At 46.3% G+C, this 19,196-nt stretch overlaps 1 pseudogene; it reads left to right on the top strand.

The window, feature by feature from the left end:
* Positions 1 to 1,165: 1,165 nt before the first annotated feature.
* LOC144177472 (uncharacterized) lies at positions 1,166 to 3,071 on the top strand (annotated as a pseudogene).
* The last annotated feature ends 16,125 nt before the right edge of the window (positions 3,072 to 19,196 follow it).

The following is a 19,196-nucleotide window of genomic DNA, read 5'->3' as shown; positions in this document are numbered from 1 at the left end:
GTTGGCGTGCTGTTGCCATAAGCACCGACTGCTTGCAGGCAGTGGGCACAGGCCAGAATCAACAGACCCTTGGCCTGGTGCGAGCACGCTTTTTACGATACAGGCATGAGTGCGGCAAGCTCCAAATATGGGGGAAAAGCGCATGGCATTTGAGCGTCTGCGGGGACGCGGAGGGCGTTCATGCACTGCGTAGGCCTCGGGTAGTGAATGCTACGATTCCAAGCCGTCCTGGGAGGCTTATCTTACGCATTTTACAGCCGACAGCATGGCAGAAGCGCGGTACGATGATTACTGAGATATTGAGAATGCCCATCCAACAAAGCCATTGGTTATGTTTTACAGAACCGAAACCGAAACCGAAACTTGTGTGATTGCTAACCTTGGGCATCGTCCAATCACGGCGCCCCTCCTCTCAACGTCACAGCCTTAGTTGGTGCGGCCGCCGCAAACCGCGCATGGTAGTTTTTCTTCTTTCGCGCTTTGTAAAATAATTACCGATTTGTCAACCGGATAAACGATGAAAAGTGTGCTAATTTGAGCCAGTCTACGCAGTGCAAGCAAAAACGGGAGCTTGACAAATTCACTTCAGTGTCCCTTTAAAACCGTCCGGCAACTCACGCGCGGACAAAAATTAATCGTTCTTGGCGACTTCAATGCCCAACATACAGCATGGGGATACCTAAATGACACCAAGAAAGGCAAAACACTATATGATGCAACACTTCAGAACCTTCTGCATTTGTGCAACATTTGCAAGAATTGGCCACAGCATCTCCCGAGACACCACCCCTGACCTCACCTTCACATATAATATCAAGAGTGCCACGTGGACGCGACTTGACGAGACACTCGGCAGCGATCAACATATTACACAACTGGAGATTGCGGACGCTAGACACGCTAATCAACGCATCGGCACCGCCAGACTCACTAACTGGAAAGACTTTCGAGACGACACCCCTGCGGACTCCATCACTAACCTAGATGACTGGGTCCAACGGTTACTTGACACGGCCAAGAAGCACACGAAAGAAATTGCCCTAACCCAAGAAACCCCGGCCACTGATGCACACCTGCTCCATCTTAGGGATGCCCGAAAAGGCCTGCTTCGAAGGTGGAAAAGGAACCGAACAAATAAGAAACTTCGCATCCGCATCACTCACAGGGTTCGCACAGACCCTTGAAATCCTTGAATATCCTTGAATTTGATAACATTAATTCAAGGGCCCTTGAAACTCCTTAAATATAAATGAGCTCCTTGTAATCCTTGAAAATTTAGTGGACTTTGCTTCAATAAAGCAAATGAACGACGTATTTCCGTAAGTCGCACTGATTTCAAAAACGTATTTACTGAGGAATGACCGCGAAAACAAGTAGCTTTGACAGAAGAGCAATAGCAGCAAGTTTCGGTTTCGAAACCGGCAGCGCCTGCGTCGTCTGGCAACAAATGCGAGCCAGAAATCCAATCCAATCCAACGCAAGTTATATCAACGGTCGGTCGGTACTCGGTGCGTGCGTCGGTCTCGCACGTCATTTCTCAGCGAAAGTTCGCGTTTGTGCTGTGTGCAATGCCTGCAACTTTACTTTGACAAGATGCCAGGTGGAAAGTGCTAGTTTCAGTCTGCGTGGCTGGAGCACAGCGAATATCATCACTGGGTGAGGCCGGAGACAAGCGACCCTTATCGATCGAAGTACGCAGTATGTCAGAGGTCGGTCGACATTGCTACAATGGGGGAGTCGGCGTTGAAGAGCCATCAGAAAAGTGCCAAGCACCGATCCAAAGTTGCGGCAGGTGAGGGCTGCTCTTCCGTCACGAGTTTTTTGCAAACGGCAAACGTCACAGAAACGACTTCTCAGCGGGAAAACACGGAAACATCCTCTCGAGCTGCGACCCTTGACGAAGACTGCAGAAGGCATGACTCCGTGATTGAAGCCGAAATTTTGTGGACGACGAAAGTTGTCTTCACACTACTCATACAGCTCCAGTGGATCAGTTTCCGAGCTTTTCCGAAAGATGTTTCCGGATAGCGATATCGTGAGAAGCTTCACTTGTTCGGAAAAAAAAATGCGCGTATGTCGCGTGCCATGGTCTGCCCCCATTTTTCGCTTCTCAAGTCTTGAACATGATGGAGAAATCTGACCATTTTGTTTTGTTGTCATTTTTGATGAAACGTTGAACGAATACCTGCAAAAGAAACAACTTGATGTTCACGTGAGACTGTGAAACAATTCTGAGGTGACAACAAGGTATACATCGGCATTCATGGGCCACAGCACAGCGGACGACCTCATGAAGAATTTGACGGAAGCGCTGGCGTCCTTTCCGATGAGCAAAATTGTTCAGCTTTCCATGGATGGACCCAATGTCAACTGGAGTCTTTTCCACAAGTTCCAGCAGCGCATGAAAAATGACTTTCAAGTTCAGTGTTTCAAGTTCAAGTGCCTGCTGGAATCCGCGGACCGTTTTTTGGAAGAAGCTGAAGCAAAAAACGACCTTACCTACTTAGTCAAGGCAAACAGCTTCCGTCGAACTGCTAAAGAAAAGGAGCTGGAGATAGCTTCTGTGGAAAATGAAATCCATGCGAAAACTGCGCTGCTTTCATAAGTCTTCTAAGCAAATAAAATTTTGCTAACACTCCTTGAATTTTGCCTATTTTCATCCTTGAAATCCTTGAAAAGTCCTTGAATTTTCTGTCAAATATTCTGTACGAACCCTGCGTTTTAAAAGGCGATGTCTACGAATGTGTGAAATCGTCTGGCTTTTCTAACATAGTTTGTCGTCGCTGCAGTAGTTTATAAGCATATTAAGTAAAAAAATCATGGAAACGGCTTGCGTCATGCTCAAAATATTCCCAGTAATGCGCTACTTGTGCCGCCCGGAGTAACATCCGGCTGTGGTGATGAGGCGTAGTGGCAACTTCCGTTGCTGTTCTTAAGTTGTACCCGGGCACAGCTAGAAGCACCACAATATTTAGCTGGAGTCCCATCTTTTCTAGGATGCAATGGCTATTGGCTTATCGCATCCATATGACCACATTACATTTGGTCAGCGAGTTTTCAAGGTGTCGTGGGCGCATTGTCATTTAAACACTGCAAAGGCGTGAATGGTCGTTCGGCTTGATTTAAGATTTCCAGCTTAACGGCGAAATTGAAATTCGGCCACTTCGCGCTAGCTAGAGCCACTACATAAACCTTTGGTTGGACACTGACGATAGCACTAGCCAGCACAGCTATACATCGGAAGAAAGCCCACAAAGCACGAACGATGAAAACACAGCCAAAGAAAAAGAAGTGTGGCAGGCGGGCCAGGATCGTATTTTTCATGGGAGGTGTCGATGGCTTGCTTTACACAGCGCGGTAGTGCAGTCATAGTAGGGAGAGCGAGGGCAAGGAGGGGAAAGAGTTGCCCACTGCCCATGAGCGGGCGGGCTAACCGACTTTTAGGGGCGTGATGCAAATTTTTCCTCTGCCCCGAGGGAAAGCCAACTTAGATGGGCACCTCAGCGGCACTCGGCGTTCCACGTAGGGGAATCTGATAATACTACCGTATTTATTCGATTACAAGGTGGTCCTGATTATAAGGAGAGGGTGCAGTTTGGAGAGTCAAGAAAATTACTATATATATATATATATATATATATATATATATATATATATATATATATATATATATATATATATATATATATATATATATATATATTTAGCAGTCAAACCTCGTTATAAACAAGTAGTGTCAGGACAGCAAATTAGTTTGTTATATCCGATATTCGTTGTAACAGTACAAGTAAAAATCAGCTCTAACAAATTGAAAATCTGTCTTGTGCAGAAATACTTGGTATAAAAATTCTTTTTTTAGGCTTCGAATCGACTACAAACAAGGTGACCCTTACCTTTCTCCTTGTTGCATTTCAACTTCAATGAACCGGAACATGCGTACGGGAAATTACAATACAACAAAGTTCACTTGACAAAACAGGCCTGCGTCCTTGTTTATTTGAAGAGGGATGTGATCTTTGTCCGGTGGCTCCTCACAGAACGGAGCAGGATGAAGTTTTCCGCAGTGTCCACAAACAGGAGGGCCTTTATACTTGTGCAGTAGCTTCTTATCCTCCTAGTCAAATATTTCTTCGTTATATCCGATATCGGGTACGGCACTCACGGTTTCAGTTTCGTTATAAAGGAATGACTGTCATTGAAATAAAACGTGACGTACCAAAGTTTGTATTTTCTTTGCTATATCCGATAATTAGTACTGTACTGAGCTTCGAATATGAGGTAGGGTATGACTTTGAGACTACGTATTTTAGAAAAATACCTCGCCTTATACTGGAATAAATATGGTATTTTCAAGGGACTGCGCAAAAGTGTCTTATGACCGGTTTTTTTTATCGGGGTACGAGTAAATGCCGGTTTAGTTAGATGGTCTCACGGACCACGGTGGCTAAGAGTTTAAGTAAGCTACTATATTGAGCACGTTCTCGTGTAATTTGCGAACTCCTAACTCAAAGGTTTCTAAAAATAAAACGCCTATTTTGTGCCCCCTCCTCTCCATGCCATGCACCGTGCACTACACAATCCTTGTGCCAACCGGCCGTATATATGGCCTGCCAGCTCTTCGTCTCGCGTGCGTGAGATAAGGCAGACGTGGTCGAGGGAGTTGAGAGGGGAACAGGTGAGAGTGCGAAACTGCCAAGGCAAAGCGAAATGAAGGATAGTACAAGGCGGCGATAGAAAAAAAGGCGGCAGAGAAGGGAGCGGAGTGACAGCGCAGCTTTGAAAAACACTGATAAGCAGAGAGCAGAGAGAGGGGGAGAGAGAGCTACGTGTAAGGGAGAAACTTGAATTGAGCGGTCGAAAAAAGCGGATCTTGGGTTACATCGTATGTGCTTTCACGTTAGTCGACTCGATGGCATTTCTGGCTGCTCCAGACCTGCTCCAAAAATGCCTTTCTGGCTTTTCCAAGACTGCTACAAAAGGCACTTTTGCCTGCTCCCAGGACTGCTCCCAAACCCATGGACCCTGTTCCACCCCTGTATATATTCTCATTGTAAATGCAGGGGTGAGACAGCTGCGCATATTGCGCAGTTTTGATACAAATTTGTTTTCCTGTGCCAGGCTGCTCCAAAAGCTTGAAAATTGCAAAAATTGCGCCAAACTGCTCCAAAACAGTCTGAGAGTCGAGGATTTTTGGCTCCTGTGGCCGTATTCAGTGGGAAAAAAGGCTTACTGACGGCATCATTTTCCTGCACCCTCAAAGGGATGCTGTTTGTAAAGGTTTAACTGATTGATCATTCAATACAAAGCCCGCATAAAATTGTCCCCAAAACAGCTTTTCCGAAAGTCACAATGTCGGGTTTCACGTGTTATATTCTGTGCGTTTTTAAAGTTTTACCATCGAAAATCAATGCAAAGTCCCGTAGAAAAAATACTAATGTTTACTGAGACGAAAGGACTTGTTCAAGGTGATGAAAAACGGCAATTTTCGGAGCGCTGTATCTCCGGAACGAAATTACTGGGCGCCGCCATCTTGGTGTGGTGAAGATTGGAAAACATGGCCGCCGAGCGAAGCACTTGCTTGTGGTTCAGGCTAGTTCACTCTAGTTCAGGGAGAGCGCTCTTCGCAGATTTAGCGTGCTTTTTCGTTATGGGGGAGGCTAGGTTTGCATTTTTTCGTATGATCTGTTGGGGGAAGTTGTGCGACTCGAAAGACTGTGTTCGTCAAAAACAACGTGATGCCTGCGAATTTGCCGTTTTACGGCATTGAGTGTGAGGTGCGGTGCGTGCTTGAAGTGAAATTTAGGACTGATTGTGATGTTATAAAGCGCTGAGTTATTGCTTTCTTTAAAAGCGACCTTGCGAGCGGCGGGAATGGGACAGTCGACACTGTAGAAGGGGCGGCGCAGGCTACATTGCAGCAAAATGTTAAAGCAGTGTACGATAGCGCGACGGGCTATTACGATAGCGCGACGGGCTATCGGGAGCGCGGCGCGAACCCGACACCATTTTCCTCCTAATCCCTTCTACCTTCTGTTCAAATTTCTCTTGCTACACCGCTACCACACGAGACACATAAACAAACGAAACCGAAATTGAAAGAGAAGTTGCCAATGAACTCACCAGATGGCGATAGTTGTCTGTAGAGCGCGGGTTTTAGATTTTGCGGGAGATTTGAAATCATCGGAAGGCGGCTTCCGATTGCCTATGGCGCCGGAGTGAAAGAGTTGAGCGGACGCCAACTGTTTAGTTGAGTGTGTGACTCATGCTTAGGGGGGTATCGCTGAAGCGGTGGTGACGGCATTATTCAAGAAAGGCAGTACAGCCTACGCCAGTTACAACGGACCCTGAGAATCCGGAAAAAAACGTCCGCTGTAGCCGAAGTATGCAGTATCCGACGGGGGGGGGGGGGGGGGGGGGGTGAGCCCTAAAGTGGGTACTTCGACCGATATTGCATATGCATAGTACATACACTTTGTTCTTTCTACACGTGTGCAGCACCTCTGCACAGTGTTTGCACGAGGGCAAAGAATCGCGTAAATACTGTTTCGAAAGCTTAGCACAGCGGCACTTGGAAAAGGCCTAGCGGATGCGGTCAAGCGTATAAAGACGCACGATAAGCTGAGCAAATAAAGCAAGAATATAACTAGGTGCAGTTACTAACCAACCATAAAACATCAGTCATGGTCATCAGAATTAGCTAGGCTCTTTTAAATCCCTTCACGACGAGGCAGGTTTTCCCGAAACCGTTCGTCGAACACATTGGATCGCTGCCTGACGTTCCCCCAAGGCAGCTTCCACATTTTTAACGATTTTAGTCTGGTCATTGAAACAGCTGTAATGAAATAATCTGATGACGGACAGCTGTGAAATCGAAAGTTAGACCAGGGGCGGTATTCTGGTAACTGTCCCTTTTGAAAACGTCCCTTTTGCGTCCCTTTCATCGTGACGTACTTCCGGTTAAGAAGTGGACGTTGGCAACCTGACGTTCAGGAACGGTGGACGAGCACTACTGCGCATGCGCCAACTAGACATCAAAAAACAAACAAAGAGACTTTTTTTTTTGCCGGATGTGACGTCATGGTTAAAAAAAATGGCAGCTGTTGCGCGGTTATCTGGCTGCGCTCTTCTCGTCGTGATTTTGCCTGCCGTTGCAGCAGTTCATAGGTGTTTGGCTTACGATTGTGATGAAGGCGCTCTCGAAGAACTTCTGGAGAGCACTTACGGTGGTGTGCAGCGTGTGATCGGGACGCTGAGTGTGTGCGACTGCCTAATTTTCGCGTAGTACGTTGCGACGGTGACCACGGGCGCTCTGCATCAGTTCTGCCGCCTCGATTTACGACAGTGATGAGTGCGTTCCCGTCGAACTTCTGCACCACGTTTTATTAGAGCGCCGTGTTGAGGCCGCTGGGCGCTTCGCCGCCTACGTGCCGTGGCGAGAGGCAGCAACGCCGGTCAGACGAGGGCACTGGGATGGCGCATGACCACTCCCATCGTAACCAAGCTAGCCACTGCAAACGTAGACCACTTCTACGTAGACCACAGGGCTGTGTTTTTTTCCAGTACAACGGAGTTGACCTGTGCGAAGGTATAATTGTGTGTTCGGAGTCGTGAGGCAGGCATGTAATGTTCGCCTTTGCGAAGGTGTAGTAACTACCATAATCTGTCTGCTAATCATTTTATTGGTCTGAAACCTTAAGCCAGCTGATAATAGGACATGCAGCCCGGTGGGAGGTAGGGCTGCGCACAGGACAAAGGTTTTTTTTTTGTTGTTGTTGTTACCAGCTGTAGGAACCAAGCCTTAATAATACAGATCCAGGCTTCAAGTAGTGAATGAGAAAATATTAACTAGTTGCACTTAGCCCTGGTGCCAAGCATTTTTTTTTCGTGGGCCCTCTCAAGTTACCGTTTTTAAAATTATCCCTTCTAAGGCACGTTCAAGCTGGTATAATGCCATGCATTCACCAGATGCTGGACAGTTCACTCAATATGTCCTTGATGTGTGCTGTCACATGCCGAAGAACAATATTGTACTTCAGTTGGTACTTTTAGGAACAGATCTTATGATGTGCAATGCTTTCAAGTTCATTTCTTCTGTGTTTAGCGTGACTGAGGACTTGTCTGCAGCAATCTTACCGCAAATAAGTTATTGCTTGTCGAACAGCACAAAAGTACCACTACAACGTAAAACTGAAATTAGTCAGGGATGAGGTTTTGCTTGTCAGTTTTCTCTCTCCAGAAGTGTGGCAATGGCAGCTGAGCAGTGCCGTTGCTCGGTAAACTTGCACCCGGGGCCCAGAAAATTTGTCTCCCCCTCACATATACAAAACAATTATTAATAATAAAACTAGTGTTATTGTTGTTATTGATAATATTAATGTCTTCTATTGTTAGCGTATAAAGGCTGGTTCACACTTGGGACTGGAGTTACCAAAAGCGATTTCTGTCACTCTTGTCACTTGGCATTGCCCTCATCGCGCGACAAGAGCGATGGGTCTCGACAAATTTTGTGTCTTTCATTTAAATACCAATGTAAACAAAACTTTTTACAGCTACTGAATGCATGGGCTTCGAAACGTCAATGCAAGCATGCATAATATGCGACATGCGATGCGAAATGAAGCCACAGGATACTTGATCTGTAGTTATTTATAATGAACTGGCAATATATTAGAAAAGTAAGCAGCAAGATAAGAAGCCGTGTGTTATTTAGGCAATAATAGCTACACGAGCTTGGTTTATAGATCCCCAGACGACGACTCTGGTGCAGATCTTGATACACAACACCGACCTTTTCAGTGAATTAGGCATCGATAAAAATCCTAACAGTAAGGAGCATCATGGTGTGTCACTCGTGAGCATGAAAACACCATTAGCAGCCGAGAAAGGAGTGGCCAAAAGCTACTTGCGGCAGCACAGGGTGTAATGCGCCAAACCAAAGTAGGGTAGGAAAAGTGAAGGCTGATATGCGGCAGTGTGAGAGTACCACATCTACAGTCGATACCAAACGAATGGATGCCTGCAAGAGCAGTGGAGGTGTGAGAGAGTCTCTAGCCTTGTCAGAAAATGACACTATAAGGTGGTCGCCACAGGTGTTCGGAAAGCTTTGCAGCCCGCTGTGCCGACTAAATCATGCAGACGTCCCACGGGCCTGGAGGAGGGTGGCCAGCAATGATAGGGCTGTTTAAAGGCAACACATGCAAGGCAAATAGTCGCTTCATTCGCATCAATTTTCCTGTGTCTAGGAACACACCTTGAACAAATTATGCTTGAAGGACCACAGGCGGAGCCTGGTGAAAGAAGGCTGGGGGAGAAATAGAAGTTGTCCCAGCAAATAAACAACAGCTGGACTTAAAAAAAAGCTATTTTCAAGTATTGTGCAGGAAAAGTGGTATAAAATGTGAAAGAAACGGCCGCCCCATAAATTCGGGAAAACCGCCTGCGCCTGCCCGTTTGTCACTAAAGGCAGCCTCTGTGGCAGCATGCAACTGCTGGAAATTTCTCTAAGTGAGAATTTCAGTACGTTTGAAATAGATACATTGTCGGGTCTCTTTATTTCTATGGTTATGTGATTACTGAGAATGGAAGCAGATAGAAAGGGAACATTTAGCGTTGAAAGAGACGACTGGCCGTACACGAGTCGTCTAAGCGGCCAGTGCACGGCTATACTGGCTATAAAAAGTCGTGTGGATGTTTGTCTGCGACAATGTTGTCGTTTCCTTTCGTACGTTGTAAAAAGATTCCACCACACATTTGCAAATAAGTTAATTGACATTGGCGTCTTGGGAAAACGAACACAGTATAAAGTATAAAATGTGAGGTTCGGGCTTACCAGTGAAGCAGCCACCAGCCAATGGAGGAAATCTGAATCGAAGGAGGTTACAAAGCGATAAAGAAAGAACTCTTGAGTAAAATATCAGATTCGTACGGGCCCGAGTGTATCAGCGCCACACGCTGGCTCACAACCGTTCGGTCGCGCCTATCCCGATGTGTTGGTGACGACGATTTCATTGACGTCGTCGTACAGTCAACTAGTCCAAGACAGATCCTAGATGAAACAACCTTTTCCCAGTAGCTGAGGAAATATCGCCCTCTCCAACCAAAAGTAATAACCAAGAACAAGACGTTTGGGACCCATCTCGATTCCCTCTTCCTTCAGGGGTGACTGGGGTCGTGTTGTAGCGCCGGTCACTCACAAAGCTCCTCGCTGTGGAGCGCGGTGCCCGCATGTACACAAGTAAGAGGGTTCGGAGGGAAGGATTTATGTTCTTTGCATCTTTTCCTCCAGTTGGTCACGCTTCTGGAGCGTTTCACCGAAGTCTCTTTTGTGGTCTGATGTTTTGCAGCGGACGTCGTCGTTGTGCTGCCTGAGTCGTTCCAGTAGATTTTTCCTCCCCAATGCATGGGGAGGGGCACTCAGCTCAAAAATCTTGCATACGACACCGGGCGTCCTGTCCTTTGCCGCACAGTCTTCAACATTTTTTTTCTAGTAATGTACACAAAGCACTCGGCAGAATGCTTTCACTAACACAGAAACTGCCCCTCACTCCCACCTCAATTATCGTGGGGTCTCCCGACCATATTCCGGGATGGGAGCACTCAGCGGATCGAGTGCCTAATGATAGAAAGTGGGTGACGTAGCTGGTGTTTATCTTTTTGTTATGCACTTAATTTCGTTGTCCTGTCCTTTTTTTTCTCACCCTCCACCTTGAAAGATGAACCTACCAGAGCAAAATATTTAGGTCATCCGCTTAAAATATTTCTTCACTTAAAACTCCTTGGGACGGCCACACGAAAGCCATGATAGAAGATGAACACGAAAGAAGATGAACACACGGCTATCCGCTTTATTTATGTTCGCAACGCAGATACTCATTTATATTGCTCTTAACTTACAGGGGAATGAAATAAAAAAACGTAGATTGACCTGATTAAAAGTTAGGTAAATAAAATAAATGCCTACATAACTGTTCTATTTCTTGCATAATTTGTTCGACAAGCTACTCGTCCGTTGTTCTATTAGTTTAATTACACGGGGCCGCATGGGATACGCCCCTTCCATATAATGCCATCTTCGTACAATTGCCATGTGCTGGCTGTGTCGCTTGGCACGATGAAGGAAAGTCAACGACATAAAAAATATGAGCTATCAACACCCGATATCAGATCCTTCGCAATTGCTTAAATCGCGAATTGGTTGGTTAGTGCAAGCACTGAAGGAATCGGGTGCAACCAAGGGGAAATCGCGACAACCCATTTGTCTCACCTAATGTTGGACACCTGAGCTCCCACCTCCTCTTGAAAGCCCCCACCCCTTGAGCCCCCACCTCCTGACCTCCTCTTCCACTTGCGCCCCTCCTCCCAACACAGGCTTAATTTGTACAGTTAGCTCCCCCCATTGCATGTTTCACACTTACTTTCATTTCGTTTTAATTATCAGTCCCCGCTTCCTCAAGATTCAGTCTTCCCCATATTTATTTTTTCAGGTCATTTTCACCTTGGTTTCATTCTGAAAATATGACAACCGGACCAGGGTACACGGTCTCCCACGCGTCACTGCGAAGACTACAGAAAATGCTAAACATTCACCATGACCCGTACACAACATCTCATGTGCGTAAAAAAAGCCACATAAATAACCGCCGAGGACACATGACCAAAGTCTCGTAGGCTTGGATGCCTCCCCCTTCACTCCTCCCCCCTACTGATCTCGTCTGCCGCCCCAACAGTGGTCCTGGACGTAATGAAGGGGCTTTGTTAGGCCCCTGTCGTCCCATTGAAAAACAAGCTCGCTCGCTACACCCCTCCGAGCGTCACAGTCGTATACCGACGCACCCCCTTTCCAGGAATCGTTCCTTGTTCGCCTCCGCTCACCCTGCAGCCAATTAACTCCTCAAGCCGCACCCATCCTCGACTACCGCGACATTCCTGGATGTCAAAATTCTCCTCGCTTTCTTCCATTGTACCAGGAAACAAATTTGAATAGACTGGTGGGGACGTAAATTGAACAGGCCAAAGCTGTGGTCTCGTTACAGTTGTCTTCCAGTTTTCGACGTCAGCATTACACATTGTAGGGGCCCAAGTGGCACCCCCCCCCCTTTATCGAGGGGCTGGTACCCGGGGCCCAGGGACCCCCGGCCCCCCCTTAGCGACGCCACTGCAGCTGAGTGTTTTTTGTCACTACAAATGACAACTTACCTTTTGTATATATATATTTAAAGGTGTGATTACTAACTTGGCATCTGTGAATTGAATACAAGTTAAACTTAGCTGTGAATTCAATAAAATATTTTTGAATAGGAATAGTAACAGCTGGCTGCGAATTGAATATTTTCAAACCACACTATCTTTGTTTTGGTGTTTCTAGAGTGTATAAAACATAACTACACCAAAAAAGACAGCTTAGGCAGTCAGAACTAGACACATCTCTGTTCAGGCACTTGCGCTTGACATACAAAAAATTTAATGTAGCAGAGAAAATAAAACATAGACATGCAAACCGGTGCAACAAGAATTCTGCATACATTGCCATAAAGAAATATGGGTTCCTCAAAATACTGTGAACACAGTAAGCATATTAGGTATATTTAATATGATAGGCAGCAGTCCCCCCACTCTCCTCAATGATTGAAAGGAGGCTGGGCATGCTAGTTGCCGGTGGGACCTCACCAACAAACCAGCAATAACGTTTTATTTCTCACTTCTGCTATTATATTTATAGGAAACCTATTTAGATGATAAATTTTGCTTTCGTAGTGTTGCATTTAACCTAACATACACCACAGTTAGCGAACACTAGCTTGGTGCAAGGTTTCTGCATCAGGCTTTTGGCACGGCTTCGGTGTCATGCAGAAAAACCAACCCGCAAGGTCTTGCCATGTAGTGAAGCTTGAAAGTTTGCACGTCTTCAGATAGAGCAAACATTCGTTCCTCTACTATTTGTAAATTTCAAATATTTGAAACAGAGCTGCAAATCGAATATCAAAAAGTACTCGCACAGTATTCTAAGTTGCGAATGTTCACACACCTTCAAATATACTGCCTGGTCACTTCAGTGTAAGTGTACAGTAAGTTTATACAAATAATTTCATGAACGATAGTTAAAAATGCAGTAAGGTGTTTCATGCAAGTTTGACACATTTATTTGAAATCACTGATAAGCATTGGGTGCAGTTGATTGGATGCTTAACCGCTCTGTCTTCCCTTTACTATCTCCTACATACCCTCAAACTCAATGGGCATGGCTTCATTTCTCCTACTCCCTTCTTTAAACACTGCTATGCTTTCCTTTCTTCCTCCACCGGATTCGACCTCCCTCGAAGAATACGCCATTGCCCTTGCAATAGAGCATGGTACTCTTAATGTTCCTACCACCACGCCAGTATATATCTTCTCCGACTGTCAGTCAGCCCTTCGTAATTTCGCTAACCATGAGACCCACCCACACACCACTGATTTCGTCACTTCGATACTTGCATCGAATCCGTGGCCACGCTTCACACTGGTTTGGGTTCCTGGCCACGCTGGCATGTGCGGAAACGCCTTAGCAGACGCGCTCACTCGAGTACCTTTCCCGGGTCCGCCCATGTCCTGGCCAACCTTGTACCACCCGCCGACGGTTCGTACTCAACACCGCGCTTCCCGCCATTACCAATTACACGCCCAACGCCTATCACGCACCCTGTACCCACCCCCCAGTTCCCGTCTAACTTGTGAGGCTGCGTGCCTCATTCGACAGGCTCAAACCTCTTCACTCCCCTCCCATCACATTCTTCACCGCATCTATCGGTGCCCTGGCCATCCTTCCTGCCCCAGGTGTTCTTCCTACCCATCCATCCCTCATTCTAATCGGGACTTCACCCCACCATCTCTTACCCAATCCCTCACTTTCATCACTTCTTGGGAGCTCTGGCTGTCTTCCCCGCCGACAGTGAACATCCAGGCTGCCCAGGAAGCTCTCTACAAACACGTGCACCGGATCCGCACAGGCATTTAGGAGTACTGTGTGGATCCGGTGAATTTAACTTTCAAATTAGGACCAGGCATTCAGGAGTACTACGTGGATCCGGTAAATTGAACTTTCAAATTAGGACCTGGACTTAGAAATAAGTGTTTGTTCTCTCTCCCTCTCTCTCCTTCCTTCCTTTACAGGGTGGGCATTCATAGGGGCCTGTGTTGGGTAATATGTTGTGTTGTAGTATGTGTGGGTTTGTAGACATCTGTACAACGGCTTTGGACTTGGAGGTTGGTGAGGGAATCTGGCAGGTCTTTTCTGCTTTTCTACGAATCCGTGGCTAGTAAATTTGAGGGCAGCAGTGCGTGCCGCCTCATTCCCTTGTAGAAAGGCGTGATGTCCAGATGAGGTAGATGATCACTAGCTTTTGTATCCGTGGTAGTGTATTTGAGGTGTGATGCATCCTTCTTGATAAAGGGACATGCTTACTGGGAGTCACGGTGGAATCTGTCATGGCTGTGCTTGCATCTGTTTTTTGCAAAGTTGTGGAAGTGGTAGTGGTGAGTGTGGCGGGCATCAAGGGTTTCGTATGAGTGATTAACGGCAGACGTCCCAGGGTTTTGTGCTTAAATATGCATCAAAACAGTGAACTGAATAAAGGTGGCTACGCAAGCTAGTTGAGACTTCATCGTGGAAATTTTGGTCAAATGTCAGGCATGATTCAAGGAAAGGATAGAGACAGGAATGAGCTTCATCAACGAAGCTTCATTTCCCTCTGAGAGTGATTACAAAGTAAACAAAACCCTCATATGACACTGGTTTAACACCACATGTAAAAAGCAATCACAGCTGCTGCACACTTCACAGTAATTATTCAGTATTCTATAGTGCATCTGTCTCCCACATTTATCACATAGGCCTCAAAGATTTCTCGTTCCTGTTTTGTGCCATACAACTTCAGCACTCTCGTCGTATCAAATTCTGGCATGCAGCCACCTGGCGTGCATTGAGTCTTGGAGTGGAGCACCAAATTGGTTTCTGTTCCAGTCGTCAGCAATGCGGCATGCTCCCACCACCGCCTGTTGAGGCCTTGTCTGCCCTATCTACCATTAAGATACATTGAAATAGGAACAACAAAGCACGTGACTTTTAGTACATGCTGTGCATCATGGTGACGGGCTGTGTCGCCACAGGAGGAACAAAGTTACAAGAATTCGTGTCCAACAGTGTTATGGAAATTGCATTTGAGAATGTTAATTTGGCCCACTGCCGCATGTCGTGCGGGGTCCTGCTACGGTTATCAAACTTTGTCACTGTGTAGGATCAAGCAGAACACGACGAAGGCTGATAGCAGAAGCACAAACGGGCGCCAAATATGGTGGTGGGCGAAATAAATATTTTCACAGACCGAACAGTGCCCTCTCGACACCCACATGCAAGTTGGTCGAACTGGAAGTACATAATACCTTAGATAAACTGCACGAAGCTTACCATCACTCCCAAACCTCCCGCCTCAACCACCTACCAGACGAGACACCCTTGAACTCCTCGTATATCCAGCTCCCCAAGAACAGCTACAAAGTGTGCCCCTCCACATCCGTCAACACATTTGTACAGCTCCCATACCGCGATATACGCATCAATACGCTCGTCAGGAAAGCAACCCTCTGGAGATCAACGAAGCTAACGTGGATAATTACAAACTTTTCATTTCTGCGCGCCAAGAGTCCTTTGCAATGATTTAACAAGAATATTCAGCAGGACCATGACCTCCTGAATATAATGTCCCGGAGAGATTACAAGACACGGGATTCGACGAACCAAAGCGACGCGTAGGAATCACCTTTGTAGGTCGCAATAGTTTTGTCTTGTTATTTCTTAGTCAACGACCGTGTGGTGAGCGACAAGAGTTTCGTGCGAACGATCGTTCGTGGCTGGCCGGTCGCAATAGTCTTGTCTTGATATTCTTAGTCAATGACCGTGTGGTGAGCGACAAGAGTTTCGTGCGAACGATCGTTCGCGGCTGGCCATGATAGCACCGCCGTTTGAAGTTCAAGGCATACGCGCACTCGCACGTCGGAGACGAAACGCCCAGTGGCCTCAACACGGTGCTGTAATGAAATGCAGCGCAGAAGCTTGTCGCGAGCGCACTCATCACTCTCGCAAATCGAGGCGGCACAACTGATGCAGAACGCCTGTGTTCACCGTCGTAACGCACTACGCGCAAATAAGGCGGCCGCACACACTCAGTGTCTCAATCACACGCTGCACGCCACCGTGAGTGCTCTCCAGAAGTTCTTCGAGAGCGCCCTTATCACAATCGCAAGCCGAACACCTCTGCACCGCAGCAACAGCAGACAAAAATTACGGCGAGAAGATCGCAGCGAAGTAACCGTACAACAGCCGCCATTTTTTTAAAACCATGACGTCACGTCCGGCAAAAAAAAAAGTCGCTTTTGTTGTTTTTTGATGTCTAGTTGGCGCATGCGCAGTAGGGCTCGTCCACCGTTCCTGAACGTCAGGTACGTTGGCAGCATAAAGCAAAGTTAGCAGTAGGTTTGCCACGCTTGCGTTACGTCACTTCCGGTTGTTGGCTTTTAGCCAATTAGAGCTCGCCAAAAGGGACACTTTTGAAAGGGACGCAAAAGGGACAAAACTCGAGAATACCGCCCCAGTTGGACTGCGCACGGTTACCGGCAGATTGCACACAGCGGATGGGAATGGATGAGAACTTGAGGCATTTCTTACCTTTTTCACCGAACGAAAGGGAACGATGCATTCGTGGGAGTAATAAAGACTGAACTTCACTGAACTTCACTGAAAAACTGACGAGGGCAGACTCGCCTCCGGGTGCACGACTTTAGAGATAGCCCTGTTTTTAATCTCACTGAAGTCGCGTTTATCAACAGCGGCTTTGTTTGTGACGGTAGAGCGGACCGTTTGCTTAGACAGGCCTGTACTTATGGCGATGTCGGCCTGTTTTTCCCTATGTTTGACAGCGTTAATTACGCGTAATTTATCCTACAGTGAAATCGTTACCCTGCCGCTCATGCCGCTGGTCGCACAAAAAAAAAGCCACTGGCACTGGCTTGGCTTGGCTTGGCTTGGTTGTGCCAGCGACTCGGCTGCCAGCAATATTGCCAGACATAACAGTTTTCTTGCCAAAGTAAACAAAGAAAAAGATATCGGGTGCCGGCCCTGCGGAAGTCCGCTATAAACATTCAGTCGAAACAATTTTCGCCTAAAATTTAGTCTGTTGTAGCCGATAGTCTGCTCTAGCCGGGTCAGAGCAGAGTGAACTCCATTTAAAATGCATGGAGACCAGACAAACCAACAGAAATGGTCTGCTGTAACCGAAAGTTCGTTGTTGCCAGATCCACTGTAACGAGCGTAGACTGTATTCAATCTCTGAATGATTCAGCGAACTATAAAATAAAATTCTCGAGTAATATATATCTACCCTTTTCTGTTAGAATGCTTAGTTTTCCTTTTTTTTCTGTTCATTGGGTCCACCAACTCCGCCCATGGCTTATAATCATGACTGCGTTATAATTGAATATGGCAATTTCATTGTTGTACATGTGTTCTTGTCCCGAGCTGGTTTCATTTGTTAAAACCGAAATCCTGTTCTTTTGACTTCCACTATTGAAAATGCAGCAAGACTGAGAAATTTGTGCACTGAAACCAGCGTTCTTTTTACCCATTCCTAAAAAGTGCTTATCCATTGGGAGCCAATTATTTACAGTAAGAGGTGACTTATTACGAAAAGGGTTGGTAAGGTTCCAGTAATTCTAAGTTGCAGCCATTTAGGGAATCGGGGTAAAAAACTGTGGTTGATTCCTCTGTCATAGGAATCAGTAAAACACGAAAGTGAAATGTGCAGCAAAATCTGCAGCTTAACGTGATATTCGGGTCGGCGGCTGTCTCGTGGGTGTGCTTGGCGAGCGATGTCCTGCTGGCCGGTCGCTGCCGCAAAGGTGTACTGGTGACATTTCCATCAGGGATATTACATCAGTGAAATCTTGGTGTATCTCGGCATAAACTCTCGTGTTAAAATATACAACCCGAAAACGAACAACCCCAAGTACAGTTAAACCTCGATATAACGAAGTCGTAAAAATCGGCACTATTCTTCGTTATAATGAAATTTCGTCGCATCGAAATTCGGTACCTACCAAAGCAATCACTCATTTATTTCGTCTGGAAGTAGTCCATGACCTTCTTTCACCCGCACCCGCTTGTCGCTGGCATCCATGTTGACGCACAGAAGAGCCGTGATACGCAGCTAACTCTGCTTACCGCCGTGGCACCGATCCCCTTTCAGTGCTAGCGTCCTATTTGGCAGCATCTGGTAAAAAAATCCTGTTTCGTCCGCATTGTAGACTTCCGATGGCTGGTATCGCGTCAATATTTTCGGCATTTCCTTCTCCAGCCAAGTAGCGGCTTCAGGTGCGCCGGCTGATGTTGACTGGCCACATTTCGCAGAGCTGAGAATCACGTCCTTAGCTTTTAAAATTGTTGACAGTGTACTTTGTGATATCGTGAATCGAGCTGCAACGTCTCTCTTCTTTTCCTCTTTCGAAACAGCCTCCAGGATCACCACTTTTTGCTCAAGCGAAATAGCTTTGCACTTACAGCCCCTCATGGCGGCGTCGCACGCGGGAAACAAAAGCGGCGAGCAGTATTGCCATCTTTTTTTGAAGCGTGCTGCTAAGTTAAGGCAAAGAAGTCGCTAAATAGTCGCTAAATTTTACAGAAAAGTCACTGAAATAATCGCTAAATTTCGAAACCATAACAAACCCATTTAAAGTAGGTTTTTTCCAGTTAAACTTAGCTGAAATTGTTCAAGAAGTTGAATGTACAGTGAAAGCAAATTTATTTGCTTCTTTGAGCTGCAAAGGTAAGAACAAAAAAAAAAACGGGTGCCTCTCGTACACTTTTACAATAAAAATAAATGACTGATTTGCCTGTAAGATTGAATCAGTGCACCAGAACACGCACACACACGCTGCACATGGATGTAGAGTCGAGTAGAAAAGATCTTCCTCGATGGTGGTAATGGCGGTCGAGTCCCAATCTGCTAACGTTGTCGGTTCGTTGGCAGCTCTGTAGGCATCGGCGGTGCCAATCAGACGCTACATGCTTCTCTGCTGAGGTATGGGGATGGGGGAAGAAAAGGCCCAAAAAAGATCTGGGCAGGAAAGTAGTAGTAGTATAAACGTTTATTTGCCATAAATGGTAAAGG

The sequence above is a fragment of the Haemaphysalis longicornis genome, unplaced genomic scaffold, assembly GCF_048455015.1.
Source record: "Haemaphysalis longicornis isolate Haplotype H1 unplaced genomic scaffold, Haemaphysalis longicornis Haplotype H1 scaffold_1, whole genome shotgun sequence".
In the NCBI taxonomy this organism is placed as follows: domain Eukaryota; kingdom Metazoa; phylum Arthropoda; class Arachnida; order Ixodida; family Ixodidae; genus Haemaphysalis; species Haemaphysalis longicornis.
Note: the sequence above shows the minus strand (reverse complement) of the source record. Positions and strands in the feature narration are given on the sequence as shown.